This window comes from Falco rusticolus, chromosome 10 (assembly GCF_015220075.1).
Source record: "Falco rusticolus isolate bFalRus1 chromosome 10, bFalRus1.pri, whole genome shotgun sequence".
In the NCBI taxonomy this organism is placed as follows: Eukaryota; Metazoa; Chordata; class Aves; order Falconiformes; family Falconidae; genus Falco; species Falco rusticolus.
Genome location: NC_051196.1, coordinates 12,312,166 through 12,321,656, shown reverse-complemented (window position 1 = coordinate 12,321,656; position 9,491 = coordinate 12,312,166).

Here is a 9,491-nt window from a genome sequence, read left to right as displayed (position 1 = left end):
AGGGGTATGGAAGAGGAGCACTGGATGAAGAGAGACCTGGAAGAAGCAGAGGGAGGAGAGAGAGTGCCCTGGATGTGGGAGAGACAAGGAGAGGCCCTGGGAGAAGCAGAGAGAAGGGGGCTGGATGAGGAGAGGCTGGCTGGAAGAGGAGCCTGAAGAAGGAAGAATCCAGACACAGCAGTGGCAAGGATAGGGTGGACTGGCCTGAAGAGGATGAAGCAACAGCATGGACAGTAGATGAACTTCTGAAACCTTGTGGGGGATTGGTGGCTGTGCTGGGGCAAGGTGTGGGAACTACTTATTGAAGTTAACCTGGTATGGGGTGGTAAAAGCCAGCTAGTTTTGCTAGTGCTGCAACAGGTGCTGGGGAGGAAGAGATTATAACCACTTTCAAGTATGTTAAAGGTGGTCACAAAAGGGAAGAGGACTTGCTCTCTGTATTCATCCTGCATAGGACAGAAGCAAATGAGTTTAGTGTGCAGCAAAGAGCTTCAGTTCAAACCTGAAGCAAGCCTTCCTTGATGGTAAGGCCCAGGAGACATGAGGACAGGCTGCTGGGATGAGCCACAGGAGCTGCAGGGACCCAGGGGATCTTCTCTAGGGGCAGAGGGATGGTCCACATGACCCACTGAAATCTGTTCCTGCTTTTTTTTATATATATTGCCATGAAAGAATCCTATGCATTTCATTAGGATACCTCCTGGAATAAAGCTTCCTCTGTGGGCTTGTTTCTCTGCCACAGCTCACCTGTGTGATCCTTTGCTCCGGTGTGAAGTGGGTGTGAAATGCTGCTGCTGGGATGTGTCGCTGTCGTACACCTCCGCTCCAAAGTGAAAATAACTCCCCGGGCTGTGAGCCGGGGGGGGGACGGGCCCATGGTAAGCGATGGGCTCTGATTGATGAATTTTCACAGCAGGTGAGAGCAGCAGGAGGTACGCACATTGCAGACTTCATGTGCAGATAGCAGCACTCAGGAAGACAAATTGAGTCAATACCCCAAGATGTGGCTGCTGGGTCTGACACCAGCCCCCGTCATTACCCAGTGGCGGACAAATCCCTGCCCTCATCCCGGGAGTGGGGCTCAGGGACAGTGCTAGCCCTGGCTATCCCTGCCAGGATGGAGGGGGTGACACTGCTTTCGTGGCTGGCTCCCAATTTTCCTTATTACCTGCTCTAAGCTCCTTTCAAAGATAAGTGGTTCTTGTGCAAAGCCGCTAATTTAGTCCCAGCAAACAAGAAAATAAGTCTGGATGCAAAAGGCTGGTGGGGATTTTGACAAGATGCATGTAGAGGTTGGGTGACTAGTCTTAATTAGGCCATCTTTGTTTACATTTGATGTTTATCAGCTAATTGGCATGGCAAGGTGTGAGTCACACAGCTTCCCTCTGGCATGAAATCAGTTTGCAGGAGAAAAACTGGGAGAACAAATGATCCCAATTATAAGAAAACCCACTGTGCTAATTACCATCCCATGGAGGACAGAGCCTCCCACCCGTGTCCTTGTGCAGCCGCTTGCCCCGCTGCCTCCCGTGCACAGCCCTGGTGCTGTAATGCTCCTCCTGCCTGTGCACCCAGCCCCTTGCTCTGCCTGGGGACCCACCATGTCCCTGCACTGTCACCACAGGAGCAAAGGTGATGCTTTGCCAGCTGCTCATTTGGTGCCCCGCAGCACTTCTCAGGGGCTGAGGCTGCTGCCTATGCTGCTGCCCTTTTTGTTTTCCTTCCTTTTTTAAGCTTGGTGAGGACCATGGCGCAGTGGCAGCTTGTAGGGAGAGTCTTGTGCTCCCAGCATCGCAATGCCCATCAGATGAAAGCCTGGATGTTTGCTACAGTGGAGCTGGACAGGAACCTCACTCTTTAGGCTAATTAAAACCAACATTCACACCTTGCCTTGACTCTTTCCTCCCTTCCACCTTCTAAAAATACTTTTAGACCATCAGTAAGCTGGCTGGTTTCCTGCTCTATCCTCCTTCTACTGCCCTGGCACTTGACTTTGATGCATGTGCTCACACATACTTCATCTATGTATGTACGTACGTAGGTATGTACTGTAAATCTCCATCTTTCTCCTGCTGTCACCCTCTCTCAATCCTTTGGGGAGGTGTGTTGCCCCTATACCCTTTCAGGCCTTTCCTCTATACACTAAGGGTCCAGTGCGCAGGAATGTTTCTTGGCTGCCCTTGAGTTGAATGATGATGCTGGAGGTTTGGAAAAGCCACAAAGCTCAATGCTCTCTGTCTCCCTGTGTCTCTCTTGTCTTCCCTTCTTAGTAGGGGTAACAGATGGCTGAGGCTTTCACCAACAGTCCCGAACACATTGTCACTCCCAACTGAAAGTGAAATATTCAGTGGCATTTAAATTAAATAGACTCTAATGCTTCAGTAATATTAATTACGGTTTCATTCATCCCTGGCCTAATAAATCAACACATAAAGATAGGATGATCCTGTGGCTGGCAGCAAAGCAGGGCTATTCTGCCCTTTGTAAGGTTATGCACACAAAGCCCCCATTCTTACAGGGACATGATGGCCCCTGCAAACATCTGTGCTCAGCACCACTTGAGGAGAAGCCAAAGTGGTAACATTTAAACTTTTCTTGTCCAATTTGTCCACGCAACAGGGCTCAATTCAACAAGAACTTGCAAGTTAAAATTATAAAACCCATGTTAAGTGGGTGAAAACTTTTCAGAAGTTTGGCTGGGGGGCCCAGATTTATTCTGGCAGTGCCGGCTGAAGCCAAGGGCAGGGCGTCCATTCTCGCTGCTGAATTTGTTACCCCAGCTTCAACCTTTAAAAGAGGGGGCTGGGGGCGGAGAAGGCTTGAAGGGTTTGAAAACCTCATGGCACTAAGCTAAATTTCAGGATTTGGGGAGGCCCTGGGCAACAATTTTTCACACAATTTTTTTGTGTGAATACCACAGGGGAAATAGGCTCTGTACTTCACCAACAACAGGTTTTTTTCCCCTCACCGCTATACATATGTAAAAGGAGGCTAATAAAACGGTTGAAGAAAAGATCGCTGCTAGTAAATCTTCTGGAGACAAAACCCTCCACTTGTGATGCTTCAAAGCTGCCCAGAGCTACCAGTTTACCCCAAAAGTCCCAACTCAGGGCTGCTGATTGGAAAATAAAAAGCCCTGTGCATAAAAACTTCACTCCAATTGTTACGCAGTGAATGAGACGTTTACATACAGCAGCTTTACTTGACCAAATGACTCGCAAGTATACAAATGAAAAGCTTGTTGCCTATACAGTTTAGCTCCTTTGGAAAGGTCCAGCTAGAGTGGGTTTATAATGAAAATAAATATATTATAATGACAGAGCAGCGCCATAGCTTGTAAGTGCATCGCAGAAAGCTGGACCGATTGAAAGCACTAAAATGAAATGGGGAAAAAAAAGCCACTGGAGCTGCTTGACGAAGCATTGGGAAGGTTTAATTCGGCAGTGGTCCTTCTGGGAGGCAGTGGAGAGGAGCAGCCTGCCCTGCGGCAGCACAGCCCCTCTCTGGCTGTGTTTTGGCTCAGTGGCCCAGCGGTGATGCCTGTGCTGCAGACGGCAGCTCGGTGCAGCGGGTCCCCAGCTTGCTACAAAGAAGGCAGCGTGGCAACCGGCAGTGATCTTGAAGCAGCCCGAAAGGAGTGGTGCCGAGCCTGTTTCTGCAGGTAGCACGCATGGGAGTGCAGCGGCTCCCAGCCCTCTGCGGAGCCATCGCCTTTGGGAACTCGCAACCTGAGTGAGGCCGGTCTGTGCCAACAAGTTGCCCTGTAGATAAGTGCTTAAGAAAGGGATTTTCAGAGCCAATCCCTTAAGCAGAAAACTATTTAAACTACCCTGGGAGTAAATGCTTAGGAGCTTACCCTAAATTCAGCCAGGTGGAAGCCTCCACTAATCCTGCTACACTGCATCGTGCCTCTTCTAGTTCGTGCCGAGCCAGTAACACCCACGCCATGCGGTACAGGTGTTCCTGGCCAGGTGCCTCACTGATGATGTCTGCCACTATCAGTCTGGGGTTATCCCACTTAAACCCCATTAACTGCTCGGATAACTCATTTGCTTTCCCTGTCACTAATGCCTATCAGTTTGAGACCATTTCTTTTTTTTATGCTTTCTTTAGCTGTCCCAGGAATCACAGTATCTTATGAAGGCACTTTCTGACAACACTGCTTAGCTGTAGCCTATGCCCAGCCCATCTGCTGGGGGACCCACAGAGTCAGACTCATCTAGTTTAGGACTATGCGCCCAGGTCGCTGAGGAGCTGACACCAGGCTGCCCATCGGCTGGGCTGTGCCTGCAGTGCTCTGGCAGCCCTCCTTGCAATTTTGACACGTCAGTGATGCCCACCTGGAAGGTGGAGACACTGATGTGCTTGCTCAGGGATGTTTTCTCCCTATTTTTTAACATAACAAAAAAATCAGTGTCTCCTGGCTGGGATTTGGAGTAGGCACTGGCCCCTTGCCACTCTCCATTTGTGTTACTGAGCACAGGTTATGAAGCACATGACAGGGATTGATATGTAGCGGTCTCCAGGGGTGGGTTTTGGCAGAAGCTATCTGTGGGACGGTGTGGGGCTCACAGGGGCTGAGCATGGTGATGGGATGTGCCAGCCACCCCATGTTCACCTTCCCAAAGCAGTGCCCACAGAGCTCAGCCTGACTGCCCAAGCAGGGATGAGTTCTCACCAGTGAACACTCTCCCCATGCAAGAGCAAGTGTAGAGCCCCTGAAAGGACCTCTTGAAACAGGAAGGAGAGCCCAGCCTTCCTCCCCACCGCTTTTGCTCTCCCTCTGGATTTAGGCCTGGCATCTAATGCAGCATAGCCAGGTGTCCCCTGGGTTTGAGGCACAGGTCTGGGTGGGATGCAGGAGGCTCTTTTCCATGAGGAGGAAGCTTGCCATCAAAGAGTTGACTGTGGACCACTGATGGTCCCTTCTGTCCCTGCCGTGGCTCCAGGGGAGAGCATTCCCAGTGGTGAGGCCAGCCCAGAGTGAGAGGCAGCACGGGGCAAGGCAGAGCAAGGGCAGGGCTGCAGGCAAGCAGCCAGAGCCCCCGTAACTGGGCAGAAAGATGGGAAGGGGCTGTGCCGCAGGGGACTGGGGGGTCCAGGGAAGCTTGCTGGGGAGCAGCAGCTGCTGCTACACCCCAGGGCACGGCTTATCCTCTGCTGGCTGTGATTTCTGCAGCCTCCACCAGACTGCCTCTCCAGGAAACTGCCCGTGTTGTCTGTGCCTGAAGCTGGCCCTGGGAGCTGGGCTGGCGGGGAGCTGCTCATCCTGCACACTCCAGCTGGCTCCGAGGCCACCGCAGCAGCTGAATGAGGAGGACGCACTCCTCTGCATGTCCTAGTTCCCATCAGCTGGCCGGGGCAGACCGTACGCCCGTTAAAAACAGACAAGGAGAGCACGTGTTGCTCCAGCCTGTCCTTACTCAAGCTTTTGATTCAGGATCATGAGGAAAAAAACTGGGCCAGGAGTTGCACGAGACCCATGGCGTACTCTTGGGGTGGCGATGGCTGAGTGCCCGTCCCTGTGCTGGCACCACAGAGGAGCTGGTGCCAGCCTCGGCCAGGCAACATGTGCAGCCAGGGGCTGGCAGGCTGCAAAGGTGAACACAAGACACTGTATAGGTTCTGAAGGCAAAAATGCATCCAAGGGGAACTTCTTTTGGCTTGTAGATTCAAAACACTCCACAGAAATCTTAAATGAGACTCCTTTGACTCCTAGTTTGGAAAAAATATTTAAAGTATCAGGACTCAAAAATTAGTGTGTGTTCATGCAAATCAACATTTTGTCCTGTTCCTTTCTGGAAGAGGGTTCACCTTGGGTTTGAGGGACTTGAAACTGCTCTTTACCACTGCACTACTGTCCCAGTGAAGGGGCTCCTGTCTTCAAGGCAAGACCACTCCCATGCACTGGTAGCTGTACCAGTAACCAGCGGATGGGTCTTCTGCCTAGGTCACGTATAAATACTTAACAAAACCATAATTCCTTCATTTAGGCTACATTTCATTCTGAAATACATCTCCGTGGCCTGGTCTGCAGAGAAGGAATTAGTCTTTGAGGAGACTGGCCTGGAAGGTACCTCCTCCTCCATGTATTCATGAACTACAGGAAACATTTGAATGAATCAAGTTGCTAAATCTTAGACCAAAGTTAGTGAAGTCCCCTGGTTTCAATCAAGGAAACATTGCTCACTGTGGACGAGAAGGAAAACAGAAAGGCAGATGTGTTCCAGTAATACAGAAAGCATACACACCAGCCTGCATTTTGGGGGCACAAGCAATTGACAACTATACCCAAAAGTACAACATACTGTGTTGAACCATGACTGTTTCCGTGCTCAGACATAAACCTTTTGCAACCTGTTATGGGCTAACAAAAGAATAAGTTGAAAAGCAGTTTTTATATGGCAGAGATTAGCAGAGAACGTTTAGCTGAATTTATCTCGAGATATAATTTGCTAACATCTTTTTCTTCCTTGCTCAAATCATTCTCTGGTAGTTATTTTTAGTAATGACATATATGTTTCCTAGTAAGGCACTTTGCATTTAATAGTAATAAGAAATAACATTATCTACTTTTTATGATTGAAGATTATGGAGTCTATTCTAATAGCTTCAGTTGTCAACACAAGGTCCTCTGGTACTATGTTTCTTAGCTTCCCTGTTGTAAAAGAACATGTCTATGTAGATATTATTAATTTATCATTGCACAAAACAAAGTTTATGAACACTTAATATTTAATGTGCTGTGAATTTAATAATAAAAAATTAAGACTCTACCTTACATAATTTTTTAACTACCTGATTTTTATTCTTCTCATTAGCTCTTTATGGCTCTATTCTGAGATTTTAAACCCCTGACTTGGGTTTAAGCATTTAATTGTGTATACTGAAATGTAAATACGTAATATCTAGCCCAGCTGAATACAAGGACAACACCGTGATGGTATTAAGCACCACAACATTCCTACCATATGTTGACATAGGGATATAAATATAAAGCTGTACTGAAGTCAGTTGAACCACCTCAAGTTACATGACCCGAAGACCTGAGTCTTCTCGCTTAGTAGCCACACCAGATAGGTGTGCTTGCTGTTCTTTCCAAAACTTCTGATGCTTTTTGCATTGACACTTCGCCCAGCAAGCGGCTAGGCACCCGTTACAGCTTCTCCAAGGGCCTATGCTACTTCTGTCTGTCTGAGTAGTTCCTTGCATAAGCATGATTAAAAAAAAATAGTTTTTTACTGCAAAAGATTAACGGATCTGATTTGCTATTCTGGCTTCAGCTTTCCTCAGCACAACCTGACAGATCTTGTTCTCAGGAATCACTCCCTAAGTGCCCAGAATAAACAAAGTAGGTCGGGGTCTTAAACCAGGGAAATTGGCTTTTGATGCCAGTGGCATTATGCAGCCCAGCCCCAGCTGAGGATCTGGCTCTGTTATGTCTCGACAGACATATGCTTATGGTATATGATTTTGTTCCTCCAGCGTGATTCATTCTAGATTTCAAGTACTGAATGTGAGTCATACTCATTTATTTCTTTACATCTGTATTATCTAGCCTAGCTGTTGAGGGTTTAGTCAGAAGAATAATTAATGTTTGGTTGATAATCTGAATCCCAACAGCTCATCCCAGACAACGTTTCTTGACAGCAAATCCTGCACCGCAGAGATTAAGAGACAAATTTGCAAATGTCAGAAGGCAAGAACTGAATGCAGAAATGCAGGCCACCTCCACCACCCTGCTGCTCTGCCCGTAACATCCACATCACACCATCACCGAGCCACAGCCCCGTCTGACGTGATGGCATACAGCGATCCTGTATTTAGGAATGCAGATCACCAGGCGTGCGTTTAACTGGACATGCAATTATCTGACTTGCACACCCAACACGTGTGTGCCTCTTGGGGTTTGCACATCCTGCAATCCAAAGTAGCTGAGCTTTAAAGTGGCTGCAACAAAAATAGAGAAGAAGCCTTCATTTTGTTAAAAATCTGGCACCGGTTTCACTTTTTTTCTAAATGAGACAGAAGGCAAATGTTCTCCAACAAAAGATAAACAATGACAATCAGAGCTGGAATATTAATATGCCTGAGTATGGGAAACAAGCTGGATGAGCCAGAAAGGAAAGCAAACAATGGAGCTTGTGCCTTGCTGGGCAATTATTCCAAGCGGAGAGCCATTGTCAGGGGCGCTCCTGCGGAGGGAAGCACGCATGGGGAGAGGAAAGAAGTGGCACCATCCATAGAAAGGCAATTTAGAAAACCTAGGAAAGGATTCGGAGTAGAAAAAGCAGGTTGTTGAGAATGGAGAAAATAAAGAAAAGCCAGAGACTGATGACCATTGCACACCAACAGGCCCCCTTTAGAGGTAAGGACAGGAGGAAGACTCAGAATTGCCATTGACAGGGTAATGTAATAGCCTGGCCAGTGAATGCCAGAAGGTGAAGTTCAGCTCCCTTTTTGCTTCAACTGCCTTTCCTAGTGGGACAGCATCCCCTGGGCAGCTACGCTGCCTCTTCCTGTAGGGAGGAGGAGGAGGAGGGGGAGGAAGCCTTTGTGAGCTTGACCTTACAGGAACGTGCACAGTATCCACAGGTATTTTACTCAGGAGGAAACCAAGAGTTTATATGCCTCTATTTTATGAGATGAGGCTTCACAGAGTGCGCTGGTACTCCCCTGAACTCCAAAAGATGCTCATCATTTTACCACTACAAGAAGATGAGGCAGTGCTCATTGTCTAAGGGAGAAATTTGGCCTTAATGGCCAAAGTATCCCAATAGGTCATTTCATAGTACTAAAACTGTGATCACTGGAGAAAATGTATATGTACAGTAATGTCTAGCTACGTCACTGGAAATGCCAGGTGTGAATAGCTTCCAGAAGCTCACCACAGCATCCCCTGGCCCACCCACTCCTGCCAGACCCAGGGTACCTTGCTCCTCCTGAGATTTAACAGCAGAAGATGATTTCAGGGAATGAATGGCAGGCGTGATGCTAGGAAGACAACCATCATCACCTGATATATCACAAATCATCTGCCACCATATCACACTACAGGTCCTCTCTTCCACTCACCGTTGCTCTGAGATGCTCATGTCCAGCCTCTCCAGGAGAGCATCCTCAGAGGTCAGAGCTGGTGTGAAAAGGGAGTTGTCTCTCATAGCCTGCATGCTGCAAAAGAAAATTACTCAGTTCCTCCTCTCTCCTCTCTGAGCAACAGGACAATCCCTCACACAACTTGTCACTGACCTGGTTGTTACAGGTGACATTCAGCGCAACACTTAGGGGACGGAGCTGCAAAATGCCACCAAATACAAACCTCTAAGATAGTAAACAGCCTCCACCAAATACGAATGGTGGTACCTTGGCTTTTTAAAAAGGAGTATCACTTGAAAGTAACAGGGTTCTTTTTCTTTTTCTTTTCTTTTCCCCCCACTCCTGCCATTCTTGAAGTCTATTTCTGTTGCAGTCAATGATTGCGCTGCCTGAAA